Genomic DNA, 15003 nt, shown 5'->3' with positions numbered 1-15003 from the left:
CATGGCTTGAAATTTGTGATTGCTATTTCAGCTGGAAAGATTCCTTCTCCTTTAAGATCTGCTAATGCCTTCCGATCATTTGCGCTGGAGAGAATGCTGCGTCTTGGTCACAAAATGCCACAGCTACCAGGCCTAAGGCACTCTTTGACAAACGCGATGTACTGCTTACGGCCTGTTAGTGCCCCTGAAATGTTGGCATTCTGCACCCTCTTCACCTGCATCAACGATCACTTGGAGTACGTTACATTATGTTGCCAGGTGTACATGCCAGTAGATAGATTAGATGGGCATGAGCTAAGGATGTGTTTCAACATTTCCTTTCTACCACATATATGGCAGCAGTCTGACTTGGCATGATACCAAATGCTTAGGTTGGCTGGTGTGGGGATCAAGTCTTAAATAGATCTCCAGAGAAATGAGATTGAGTGGTTCCATCTTCCACAGCACATTCCATGATGCATGTCTTTGACCACAGGATCTTTTGAGTTTCTTATGGTCATATACGAACGTGCTTTGGATACCTTGAACTCTTCAATGAGAGACTTCTTGGGCAGCACCAACTTCATACAACAGCTGTGTGTAGCTACATTACTCAGGCTATTGGGAACTCCCAATCACCTCCATGTATTTGTTCAACTGGCGCTCCATCCCTTCTACATGAATAGTCACCACTAGAGTACCTACATAAAGAGAGTAGCGACATAGGGGGACCAGAAATTTAGGGTCACGTGACTCCAGGTGCCATTTTGTTTCACACGCGATCGCGGATCAATCAACGCCGTACGCAGCTTAAAACGAATTAGTACTGAAAGTTTGGTGATCAAAAAATCTGACAAAATGACGGGATGTTGCGCCTTTGGATGCAGCAATAAAGCGGAGAATGGGTACAAGATGTATAGGTTCCCTGCAAATCCACAAAGACGGAAAGTATGGGAGAACAAAGTGAGCAGAGTGGGATGGAAACCAACTTCGTCATCGTGTTTGTGCGAGGTAAGTAGTGGTGATATCGGTCCCATGTATTAATATTGGCGTATGTATCGGTTCGCATGAAAAGGGAGGAGCTTAATCGTATGACGTCATGAAAAAACGCGATGACAGCCTTGCAGAACAAGAGCGGATTCTCCATACAGTTCCAGGTGTGTGTGTGTGTGTGTGTGTGTGTGTGTGTGTGTGTGTGTGTGTGTGTGTGTGTGTGTGTGTGTGTGTGTGTGTGTGTGTGTGTGTGTGTGTGTGTGTGTGTGTGTGTATATATATATATATATATATATATATATATATATGTCTGTGTGTGTGTGTGTGTGTATATATGTATGTGTATATGTGTGTATTTGTATTTTTACCAAGAAGACAATATCTTCTTTTTTTCCTTCATTTTGCTTATAAAACTCGATAAGACATACTCGATATAATATTACATTATTTCCGAAAACCCTATTTGTAATCATATTACCCTCGGTCATAAAATGATTTTGCCATGACAATATGTGATCTACCATTGTGTTGGGCTAGCGGCTAGGGTGCCGGCTTAGGGATCCTAGGATCCTGGGTTTGAAATCCCGGTCGATCGCTGAATTAACGCCAGGGGGGTTGACTCAGCCTGTCATCCTTCCGAGGTCGGCTAATTGAGTACCAGTTCACTGGTAATTCCCTGTTTGTCGTTAAAGGCGGCAAAAAGGGTTGGTGTCAGGAAGGGCATCTGGCCGTAAAACATTGCTTCAAAAAGGGGCCCAAAAAACAACAACAACCACGGTTCCCGAAAAAGGCCAACCCCCGCTTCGCGGGGAAAAATGGCCTCTAAAGGTGGTTATTTTATATATATATAATATGTGATCTACCATTGCCTCGACTAAGAATTTTAATTTTCTCGAGCAAACGAACTTGGGGCACCACCGTATGGACCACTTGTTTGTGGCCGAGCACCACCATGGACCCCAATGTTTTGGGGCATGACCCCTTTGTTGGGAGGGGCCAAGGGCCTTGCTCACGGACCACGGTAACGTGGCACCTATGCCCAACAGGTGGACCATAATAGTCGGCCCCTGTTGGCCATAAATAACAAAACGGTCAGACAATTTTTAATTTACAAAACAACTGACAAAAGTTTTACATTTTGAACATGTGTAACGGTAAGACGTCCTTAACTCAGAATGTCCAGCCACCAAATTATTATTTGCAAATACTTATTTCAATGTTATGAAACCCCCACAAGAACTGTCTTGTTGCTAATGCACTTGTTCCATGATTGAATAATATTTTTTGTCCATGACATGTCATGAAATGACAGAAAATAATCAAGGTTTTATCAACATACTGGTATGACAACAATTAAGTACAAATTAATTTGTCGACAGACATCGAGAATTATTTCCTTATAATGATTTATATTTATATTAGTTTAGTATTAGTTCACTAATTTATATTAGTTCGTATATTAATTTATATTAGTTCACTGGCGTTGTGGCAAGCGCTCGCACCGCGCGCTGGCGAGTGAAACAAAATGGCGTCAATGCGGAAGTTGTCGCTACTCTCTTTATGTAGGTACTCTAGTCGCCACCTCATGCACAGAGAGGCCACACGGTCCTTGGCATGAGGCTATACTGCAAACATTAGAGTTTCAGCTTTCCTGACAGACTGCATTTGTCAATTGACTCCAGACCCTCTGCCACCTGCTGAGCTGTCTCCTGAACTCCCCTGGTATCCTTCAACTCCTCAGTATTCCACTGTCCAAGGCTTTTCATGGGCTGCTTCTGGATTGATAGAATCTCCTTGCCACGCATCAAGAAATTGGTGTTGACCAGCTTCCCCTTATTGAGAACCAGACTATGGGACTTCTTGGTTTTAAACTTCATCGCTCCCCAGTATACCAGCCCTTCAAGTTTGGTCAATATCACCACCACTGCCTCATTTGCTTGGGTTGAGCAGTGTCAAGTCATCGATAAAGGCACATAGAGGTGGAAACTCTTCTCCTTCATGGAATGTTATTCCTGGACCAGCCTTCTCGGCAGCTCTGATAACTTCCATTGCCAAAACAACCAGGATGGGGACGAAAGATTGCATCCTTTTGGGAAACCAACTTCAAGGTCTACCCACTTTACTGTGAATTTTCGTGTCAAACCTTGAAATGAGACAGGCAGGGAAACCGACTTCAGGGTCGACCCACTTTACTGTGAATTTTCATGTCAAACCTCATCTGAATGCCCTCATAATACTTCATGATAGAATTCGTCACCTTCTCAGGAATCCAGAAGAAGTCCATAGCATACTCGATCAGTGTGTGGGTTACAGATCCATATGCATTGGCAAGATCAAGCCACACCACACTCAAATCCCTTCTATGCTTTTTTTACTTCCTGGATAGTACTGTATGCCAAATCATGCTAGTATGTTCCAAACAACCTGGAAAGCCTGGTGTCCCCACCTTCTGTACAGAGGTGTTGATCAGTCCGTTCTCTAGAAGAAAGTGTGACATTATCTCAGCTAAAATTACAAAACATGATCTTGTCCTCCACATTGAATGAATATATGAATATGAATGATCGTTTTAAGGCCATTTTTCCCCGCTAGAGCGGGGGTTAGCCTTGCGGGCCCCATGACAATCATGGTTCCCTGTTTGAGGCAATGTTTTTATGGCCGGATGCCCTTCCTGACGCCAACCCTTGGTCACGCTCTTACGATGCGCAGGGATATGGTGTACCTATTCTAAGCCGGGGTACACACATGGGGATCATTCATCCCAGCAAGCTGGTACTCAATTTGCTGACCTCGGAAGGATGACAGGCTGAGTCAACCCCCTGGTCTTAATTCAGCGATCGACCAGGATTCGAACCCACGATCCTAGGATCCCAAGCCGGCACCCTGACCGCTAAGCCAACACCAGGCATTAAGGTATTAAGGCATTAAGGCACCATAAGCCAACACCTCCACATTGAGCAATGAAATTGGTCTGAATTGCCCAAGGCCACTTGACCCTTTTTCTTTCGGAATATCCACCCCTTCTGCTTTGTTCCATGAAGAGGGAACCTCATCTTTCTGCCAAAATACTTTCAACAACCTCCAGAGGAAAATCCTAAGTTCACAACACTTCTTGTACATTTTGAAGGGTACTTCACTTGGACCTGGAGCAGATGCAGATCTTGCTTTCATGATGAACCTCACCACCTCTGCCAGTTTTGGTTGTGATACATCAAACTCGATGCCTGGTTTTGTTAGCCTTACCAGTTTTCATCAGAATAGGTGCTATTAACGTGCTCCTCCATAACCTCTTGGGGTACGATGAGCTCACCACTCTTGCTCTGCTCAAAGAGCTTCTTTGCGAACTGGTATGGGTTGATAACGAAAGTTATCCTCCAGTGTTCTCTCTTCTTCCTTTTCCGTGTTTGCTGCTCGGCATGTCTGAGTGAAGCTAACTTGCAACAAACCTGGTTACGGAGCTCTGCACGTCCTTGCTTTCCATCATCACTATCCTTCTTCCACTGTTTCAACATAAACAATGCTATCCTGGCTGTCATTTTCAATTTTATTCGATCCTCTTGACAACTTGCCCAAAATAACTTGGGTTAGGAGTGGCTACAGAGTAGGAGGAAGAAGGAAAGAAAGATTCATCCTTGATCTCTCTCAATCTCTGAAGAATTCTCTTTATCTCTGCCGATGACTTCACTCTCTACCGTGGCATCCCTCATCCTTCTGACACAGGCAGCAACCTCTTCCATCTCCTTCAACCTTGACAAAATCACAAACTGGTCAAACACTTGGAATATGCCTTTTAACTCTGAGAATTTTTTTATTTTCAATTTTAAATGTGATATCCCCCGCCATATAGCCTTTAAGGCCACTCAGACACATTGCACCATTCTGGTCTTGCGGACGCCAGGTGCCGTTCCGGGCCTGCGGACAAATGTCGAACAAAAATATTTCAAACAGGTGCATTGCCGTTTTTAATTGGTATTCTTAATGGTTTGCAATACTTCTCCGTTTTTTAATATTCATCTTCTGTTTGAGGCATGCCATGCCATGTCTGCTCGTTTAATTCTGCATTTTGTTTTATTTCACTTTCATTCTATGGATTTATATTTTTGTCCCCCGTCGCACCGCGGAGCGAAAGGGGGACTATGGTTTTCCCCTCCGTCCGTGCGTCCGTCCGTCCGTCCGTCCGTGCATGCGTGCATGCGTAAGCGAAGGACCGCATTCGAATTTGGTGTGTGGGTGCAACCCACGTCAAAATCCAAGATGGCCGCCACCATGTATGTCTGATGCCATGAATGTCTGAACCTTGTGAGCGGAATATCTTGAAAAATAAGCGAAGTACCAACTTCTAATCTGGTGTGTGAGTATATCTAGGCATAAGGAAGAACGCTATTGAAAATTGGGTCGCCACGTCAAAATCCAAGATGGCCACCGCCATGTATGTCTGAACCTTGTGAGCGAAATATCTTGAAAAATAAGCGAGGTACCAACTTCTAATCTGGTGGGTGGGTGTATCTAGTCATAAGGAAGAACCCTATTGAAAATTGGGTCGCCATGTCAAAATCCAAGATGATCGCCGCCATGTATGTCTGAACCTTGTGAGCTGAATATCTTGAAAAATAAGCGACGTACCAACTTCTAATCTGGTGTGTGGGTGTATCTAGGCACAAGGAAGAACGCTATTGAAAATAGGGTCGCCACGTCAAAATCCAAGATGGCCGCCACCATATATATGTCTGAACCTTGTGAGCGAAATATCTTGAAAAATAAGCGAAGTACCAACTTCTAATCTGGTGTGTGGATGTATCTAGGCTATTGAAAATTGGGTCGCCACGTCAAAATCCAAGATGGCCGCCACCATATAAATGTCGGAACCTTGTGAGCGAAATATCTTGAAAAATAAATGAACTACTAGTACCCGACTGCAAAGCCGCAATGAGCTGGCGAAGCCAAAGCCTCTTGCCACTATTTTACCCATCACGATGGCATCAGTAGGTTAGGTAGTTGATAGTAGGTCGGTGTAGGTACTGTACCTGGTAAGACTTGGTAAAAGAGAAGAGCAGACAGTCCTCCCCAATACCTACATACAATAAATGTCACAAGAAGCTTAAGGAAGTAACTATACGATTTGCTAGCTTAAGGCCTATTTTAAGAAATTTTAACTGGGCTTAACATACGTTTTCACAGTATGTGTGTAGTCTTCTAACTTCAGTCGCTGTCAGGACTGGTTCTCTCCGGGCACGGCAGCTTCCTCCACCAGAAGAAGTTAGCTTGCAGTAAGATCAGTGCCGACAGATCAGACGATAGCGCCGTTGCAACGGCAATGTGTGACTGTCGTTAATCAAATCGAGCTTTCTTTCTTTATGTAAACCGCTTATACCGTATTTCTGGCCATGAAAACCTATCCCCTACCTACGGCCGCGAGATTTCTAAAAAATAATTATTCGTCAATTTTAGAATATATGATGCCGTTTTCAGCGTCTGAAACGTGTAATAAGCTTTTTAAAAATATTTTTCAAATGCTCGAATCTCATTGGTTCCGGTGTTTGGTGACTATTTTCGTTGAAGATAACGAGGTTGGTCTTAACGTATTTTAATTACAAATTAGAGGTGCATTTTTTTTTTTTTTTTTTTTTTTTTTTTTTTGTATACTGAATCGAGGCTCGTGAAAGAGCTAAGTACATACCTCAATACCTCCAAATTTGAGTTACCTGTGCGAGGGTGAGTCTGAGTGAGTATATCAAGACAAGAACAAGAACTAGAAGGAGGTATGTACGGTGCGAGTCATATAATATATTGTTTAGTTATCGTCGATGAGGAATTTGGGGTCGGGATGCGTGGTCGGCCTGGGTGACTTGGTCTTGACTAGATGCTAGGCCGCACCTCATTTTGTCCAATAAAGTGGTTTTAAAATATTTTTTGATGGTTCTTATGCTTATCGTTAGATGCATAACGTTCGTAGCGAGGTGTGGATATATGGATTGACATCGGATGGCATGGGATTTGGGATTTAGGAACTCCGGAGTTTCTCCATTAGAAATATATGCGATTTGTTGTGGGGGGCTCTTAGAACTAACGGAGGCTCGGATTTTAATTCTGATTCCGGATTTCGCAGTCGCTAGTACGTCTTAACACTCGACAGAAACTGGCCCCGCGAAATTTCCAGGATTTTCGGTAAAATTACTTCAGGGTAAATTTACATAGGAAAACCCCATGCTAAATTTTCGTCGCCGAAGGACTTTATTTTTTGCGAAATTCATCCTGACTTCGCCTCTAGGAGGATACAGGGGTATCTGTGGATAACGGGAACCTTTATTTGGCGAAATTCGGACTGGTATTGACCGAGTTATTCAAAATATTAACTTATATAAAATTGCCGGTTAAGCCTGTAAACGCAGTGACGTCATCACGTCCACGGCACGACTCGATTCCGAGGAAATTTTGGTTTTATGGTGCACGGCTCCATTTCACAATGAATGTGAATTCTGTGTACAGTTTTGCCACGAAAATGAGATCCCCGCATCAAGTGTGGTATCTTATTTGGTGAAATTCGGTCGATTTGAAGTGGTGAAAACAAAATGTGATCGTGGAAAATCGTAGCGAGGGGCCATTTTGAATCGGTTTTCGATTATTGCACTGGGTTATTGCAAAGATTGGGTAAAAATTGACCGAATTCAAAATATTAACTTGTATCAAATAGGTCTTTTAAGGTGAAAACGCGATGACGTCACCACGTCACGCGGCACGAATGCGCACCTGTGTCGTTGGAGGTATTGACTTATATAGGGTTGGGTTTCTAAGGCTTATATCAAAATATTAACTTATATCAAATAAGTCTTTTAAGGTGAAAGCGCGATGACGTCACCACGTCACGCGGCACGAATGTGCGCCTGTGTCGTTGGAGGTATTGACTTATATAGGGTTGGTTTTCTAAGGCTTATATCAAAATATTAACTTATATCAAATAAGTCTTTTAAGGTGAAAGCGCGATGACGTCACGCGGCACGAATGCGCGCCTGTGTCGTTGAAGGTATTGACTTATATAGGGTTGGTTTTCTAAGGCTTATATCAAAATATTAACTTATATCAAATAAGTCTTTTAAGGTGAAAGCGCGATGACGTCACACGGCCTTGCCTAGATGTAGGCCGCACCTCATTTTGTCGAATAAAGTGGTATTCGGGTGGTTCCGGTATTTGGGACCGCAGGGACGGAAAGTGCAGGTACGGGGTGCCAGTCACTCCCCAGCCGGCCCGCTCTGAAGGTTCGGATCGGGACACCGGGATTCATTCCGGTCGGCCCGGAGGTGGGGGTGCGGGGCCTGTCACGGAACGTCAAAACAAACGGCCTGCCGGGGCCACCCAAAAGTCGGGCGTGAGGGGCGCGTCCACTAATGGAACGCCTCTCGCTTCCCAGATCGAGGGCCACGTGGTCAGGAGAACCTCGTCCCTTCTGGTTGCCTTGCCGTCCCACCGTGAGCGCTGGTCAGGGTGCACTTCAAACTAAGCTTAAGTGTCAAGCGTTAAGTTCCTCCTTGCCCTCGCAAGGGAAAGGCTAGGGTCAAGCTCTTCCAAATTTCCAAACACTAGAAATCGGACGTCTCAAATTAATTAATTGATTTGTTAATACATCTCAGTCGCCCGCGACCTCTCCAGCGCGGGCGTCGAACCAGTCCATTTCCGGTGCGACTGGGCCGAGTATCGGCCCGGCCGTGGCCGAAGCCGTTGATCCCGCCGTAGCACGCTAACGCGTAGGCTCGCGCGTCCCTGGTCCGCCGGGGCTCCGCGGGTGTCCTACCGTGCCCGGCGCCGCTATTCTCTCAAACTTCCGGGAGTAGGTGCCGGTGCCCGGGGACGGAGTTCGCTGTCTAAACATGGTAGCACTAGGCCAGTGGGACCGCCGGGACCTACGTGCACTCACAAGTTGTTCTGCGCGTGGGCGGCAGTATCAGACCGGGGCGCCCAAACGCTCCCCGGCTAAAGTTCATCCTGAAAGCGCCCACATTGTGCGGACAAACCCCACCAAGTCGAGGGCCACGTGGTCAGGAGAACCTCGTCCCTTCTGGTCACACTGTGCCTATCGGCCGGCCTCGAAGACCGAAATTGTGACCATGTCACCCGAAAAATTGTGAATTGTGAATAGATTGTGAATAGATTGTGAATTGTCAAATTGTCATATTGTCAAATAGATTGTGAATCAAAGAAAGACGGGTGAAACAAACTCCTATTGAACTTTTTCGCAATTGTTTTATGCAAACTTCCGCATCCGGTCGATGGCGGCCTCCATTGCGTGATTTGGTTTTAGAAATATTTTTTCAAATGCTAGAATCTCATTGGTTCCGGTGTTTGGTGATGCTTTTCGTTGAAGATAACCAGGCCCGTGCGGGCCGAGGTTGGTCTTAAAGTATTTTAATAATAAATTGGAGGTGCATAAGAATGTGAATCAAACAAAGACGGGTGAAAGAAACTCCTATTGAACGTTTTTCAATTTGTTATGCATACTTCCGCATCCGCAAGATGGCGGCCTCCATTGCGCTTCGGAATTCTCAAGCCAAGGCATAATCTGGTTTTCGACATAATACGTACGCGTTTATTGACAACACCGGCTTCGCCGGCTACTAGTACCCGACTGCAAAGCCGCAATGAGCTGGCGAAGCTAAAGCCTCTTGCCACTATTTTACCCATCACTCTGGCATCAGTAGGTTAAGTAGTTGGTAGTAGGTAGGTGTAGTAGGTACCGTACCGAGTTCAAAATGACACAATTTGCATTCTGGATGAGATTAAAATGTATTAAATTTTCTTCTTGATTAATTCGGTGAATTCCGTCTCAATTTCGGATATTTCCGGCCGTGAAAAACTATCCCCGATGGCCGCGATATTTCTAAAAAATAATTCTTCGTCAATTTTAGAATATTTGACGCCGTTTTCAGCGTCCGAAACGCGTAATAAGCTTTTTTGAAATAATTTTTGAAATGCTCGAATCTCATTGGTTCCGGTGTTTGGTGACGATTTTCGTTGAAGATAACGAGGTTGGTCTTAACGTATTTTAATTACAAATTAGAGGTTCATTAGATTGTGAATCAAAGAACGACGGGTGAAACAAACTCCTATTGAACTTTTTCGCAATTGTTTTATGCAAACTTCCGCATCCAGTCGATGGCGGCCTCCATTGCGTGATTTGGTTTTAGAAATATTTTTTCAAATGCTCGAATCTCATTGGTTCCGGTGTTTGGTGACGCTTTTCGTTGAAGATAAACAGGCCCGTGCGGGCCGAGGTTGGTCTTAAAGTATTTTAATAATAAATTGGGGGTGCATAAGATTGCAAATCAAACAACGACGGGTGAAAGAAACTCCTATTGAATGTTTTCAATTTGTTATGCATACTTCCGCATCCGCAAGATGGCGGCCTCCATTGCGCTTCGGAATTCTCAAGCCAAGGCATAATCTGGTTTTCGACATAATACGTACGCGTTTATTGACAACACCGGCTTCGCCGGCTACTAACTTCTAATCTGGTGTGTGGGTGTATCTACGCATAAGGAAGAACGCTATTGAAAATTCGGTCGCCACGTCAAAATCCAAGATGACCGCCGCCATGTATGTCTGAACCTTGTGAGCGGAATATCTTGAAAAATAAGCGAAGTACCAACTTCTAATCTGGTGTGTGGGTGTATCTAGGCATAAAGAAGAACGCTATTGAAAATTGGGGCGCCACGTCAAAATCCAAGATGGCCGCCTCCATGTATGTCTGAACCTTGTGAGCGAAATATCATATCATAGCATGTTTTCTGCATCTTCCACTTTGTCAACTCACATCACTTCCCCGACGGGGGACCTAGGCGTAACGCTTGTTTATCTTGTAAGCAATATTTGATTGTAAATTATGAATATTGTTGTGTTGGTGGGGGTAGGAGATGAAATACCATAGAGCAGGTAGAAATGTGTAGATTAGCATGGGCCGTGGACGCGAATCTCGAAGAAGAAGACTCTCGATGTAGTTTGTGGGGAACATGTCAAGTTAAGAGTGGTTAAGTCTCAGGTGTTCGGTACATGCTCATAAATTGGGACATGGGGAATCGGAATATGGGAGTGGGCGAGAGTGACTCCATGGTTGGGAAGTGGATTGTGTTGAGTGCCACAAAGTGTCTTGTGGTTGGTGTCCATTATGTGTAAAGGGTTTTGTGTTTTTGTTGTTGTCATGAGGAAAGTTGAGTTGTGTTTGTAAGAGTGAATGGGAATTAACACATGTACGCAGGCCTTGGAAGTGTAGGAACAAATCACCATTTTTACAATAAAGTGTTTGAGAATTGAATGGCAGCGGGGGAGAAAATGACATGTGAAATTTTGTCGGTGGGGAAGGTGTTTGTGTCCGCAGGAATGGATCAAGCTCTGGAGGAGCGGTGACTGCAGCCCCCCCGAGGTAATTTGTCCCTCGCAGCCAGTGGTGTCTGGAAATGGAGACCCGTCAGAGGGGGTCTGGTTGGGTGACCAGTGGGTATGGAGACCCCTGGCGACCCAGAAGAGGCTATGGGAGGCTGAGAGAGCCTGGATGTTGCGGAGACCCTCCCTGGCGGGATGTACAGTGAAGGAGCTGGTTGGTTGTCAGGGGCCGATAGTTGAATGCGGGGGGTGTAGGGGGGGGAGGGGAGGGAAGAAGTCATAAAGTCGAATGACTTGTTTTTGGACTGTGGGCACCATAGCCTGAAGCGCCCCCACCATCTTGGTTGCACGGTACCTCTTCCCTCCCCCGCCCCCCCCCCACCCCCCGCTGCCTAATTGAGGATCACACGTGTGGAACCAGTGATATGCCATGGTCTTGCATGGTTGGAATGAATGTTTGATTATTGGGTTTATGTGTGCGGGAAGGTCCACCGAGCCATGTCACGAACCTGTACCGCGGAAATTTGGGTGAAGTAAATTGGGAAGGCTCCACAGGTAACGTTGGGTATTGTGGCATCTACCAGGCAACGTAGTCTTTCGTAGGGGGTTGTATATATCTTCTTGAAATTTTTGAATAAGTTTTGTCTGAACAATGAACAATACATATGATGGTACCATCATTCCGCAATGTTCTCAAAGCAATAAACTCACGATACGCCAAACGCGAGTGGAATGTAACAATCCCAAAGTCAGTGCACGAATCCCCACGCGGGGTGAAGATGGAAGTCATGCAGAACGGCAAGAACAGGCAGTTATCAGCGTGGCAGCGAACGAGGAGTTACCAGGTGAGAGGTCGACATGGGAATTGAGCTGATATGGGAACCAACGGCGATCTACACGATGATGTCAATATGGGAATCCCAATGACAAAACATGAAGCACCAGGCGGACGGCCTCTTCGAGGAAAAAATGGCTGATCGGCCTGTAATGGAGGCTCTTGCTTTCCCGCCAACAATAGTTTCATTGCAATTGCAATATAGGACGATGTTGCGGGCAGTCCCTTTCATGGGAAGCCTCAACTCATTCGCGCCTGATATCAAAAAAGTCCGCTCGCAGCCTCGATGCGACTCACGGCTGTCTCTCTCATGGCCGTATCCTTTCCCTGCCGATCTCCTCCTCTCTCCTCTTCTGGTTTCTTTGCCGTGTTTTCCTTTTTCCTTCACAAACATTTATTTTTACCTTTTACTAAAGTCATCTCCATTTCACACAAATATCTTACAACAATATTACCTGAAACTAAAAATCCTACCAGTATATAATAACAACAAAGGTGGAAGTGCCGAATCCATAACAGTACTTGCCTCCTGTGATTTTTTTTTCTCCCTTATGTTTTTCTCATTCACCTGGCCAGCCAGGCAAGCGCTCCATTAAACTACGACAACCGAGATAATGCCGACAGACTTGAACATTTGCCGATCGACAATAAACCCCGCCCCACCAACGTCTAAGGAAAACGGCCTGCCCATATCGGCCCGATATTATAATCAAAACGCGGAGAATCGGTGGGCGGTCAAGAGGTTCGTGAGGCCCCGCCCCCAAAATGCATGATTGGCGGGGTGACGTCATCGAAGGTTTGAGCATTGCAGAGGAAGAAGAAACTTGTATTGGCTTGGCGGGCGGACGCGTTTCTCATATGCACTTGTGAAGGGAACATTCGGAGCTTCGTGGAGCCTTGTCCAGTCGAAAGGAGGTGTGGTTGTTGGCTGTGGTGCTTGCTGGAGGAGTTGGAAGCCACGGCTCGCTTCGCTGCGGGAACAAAGAAGGCCGTGTGACTGCTTGCCCACGCCTGGGCATTTTTGACGCGGGGTTTCGGTGCCATTAGCGGGGCGCTTCACGTGCGAGCGGCGTTGGGCCACCTCCTACTGCCGATATATTTTGGTATGGATTAAATCCATCTGTTATTAATGTATTGATATACTCATTTCAGTTGATTTTGGGGATGGGGATGGGGGTTAGGAGGGGTGGAGAATAAGTATCTTTTTTGAAAAGGTTCTGTCCATTTTCCCACCCTCCCACAATCTTGGCCTGTTTTGGTTGAGTCCATATTTACGATTGAACTTATTTGAATGAAATGCTTAATGTTCTTATATGTTTTTAAATTTTGTGTTGTGTGCAATAGGCCAGATACAAAGTAACTCACTCCCATTGGAATCACTATAATCGCTTTAGCCGTTATTGTTAGATTGGGCGTCAGTTTAACATTGTTTGTAGAGGGGAATAAAACGAAGATGACGAAGTACAATTTCGCAATTTATCAATCTCCCAATGTGTTACTCTGGCAATGTATTCTGGTGTCTTTTCAAATCTTGATAGTTCAGCAAATTCTTGAAGAAAAGGTATGGCTTTTGAAAGGTTTATATCTTCACCTTGTATTATCTTCTCTGAATATAACTTTTTTACGCATTTGATGTGGCAGCCATTTTTTTCCTATATCATCCCTCCATATGTAGTCCTCCCATACTCTATGATATAGTTATCAAATATAATCAATTAACTTGTAATTTCATTAATGCAAACACCTTTGACTATCAATTTAATTTTAAACCCAAGTTCCAAGTGGTGCCTGGGGCAGCTGCCCCCTTGCCACTATTTGCTATGCTATAGGAAGGGAGTTAGACTGGGAGACAATATCTTCAAAAAAAGATATTATATGTTTGTGAATAAATATTGAGGGAAATAGATCTGCCTGCCAAGGGAGTAAATGTCGATTGATAATTTGCTGAGTATATTATAATCATTTTGTGTGAAATGTCATGAATAAATAATGTTAGAAATGTGAGTTTACTTCTGGAATTGGTGGTTGTTTTGGAGTGTCTCCCTTGGTTGTTGTACAATATGTGTGTGTGTGTGTGTGTGTGTGTGTGTGTGTGTGTGTGTGTGTGTGTGTGTGTGTGTGTGTGTGTGTGTGTGTGTGTGTGTGTGTGTGTGTGTGTGTGTGTGTTTGTGTTTGTGTTTTTTAGACAGAATTATCCTCTTTATAGAAAAAAAATCTATGACGTTTAGATTGTTTTAGGGAATGTTGTCTGTGAATTTAGAAGCAATAAGGAAGCTGTTACTTTTGCTCAGTGCTGTTCATTGATTTGGGGCAGTGTTCTCCTGTCAATAATCAGTTTAGCTTGCAGTAATTTACACTTAATTCTTTCAATACTGATTTTCTGTTTCAGTGCAAACATTGATGAGAAAATGTTATTGACCTAATGTCAGATATTGAGTTTTTTTCACCGTTTTTGTACATTTTCCCATTTTTGTTTCATTGCACTGATTTGTCATTTTATTGCTGCCAAGCATACTTCATCACTTTTAAATCCAGCTGTTTACCTTAAAACCTCTATTTTCAGATTGATTATTTTCCTACAACAATAGTTTAAATGGTCTTTGTGCAATTCTTTTGAGGCTGAACTGTACATGGCTTTTAGACTTGTTCTGTGCACTTGGGGTATTTCATGATTAATCTGGGTGTTGGATACTTTGCTGTTCATTTGTGCTGATATCCTTATCCTCTTCTTCATATACAATAATTTGTAATTCTATATCTGTCGTGCATTCTCTTATTCATAGAAAAGAAGATGCAGAAAAAGACAGTTTTGCCCATATTAACTGCAT

Source organism: Myxine glutinosa, unplaced genomic scaffold (assembly GCF_964187855.1).
Source record: "Myxine glutinosa unplaced genomic scaffold, kmMyxGlut1.1 SCAFFOLD_1668, whole genome shotgun sequence".
NCBI classification, from domain to species: Eukaryota; Metazoa; Chordata; class Myxini; order Myxiniformes; family Myxinidae; genus Myxine; species Myxine glutinosa.
Note: the sequence above shows the minus strand (reverse complement) of the source record.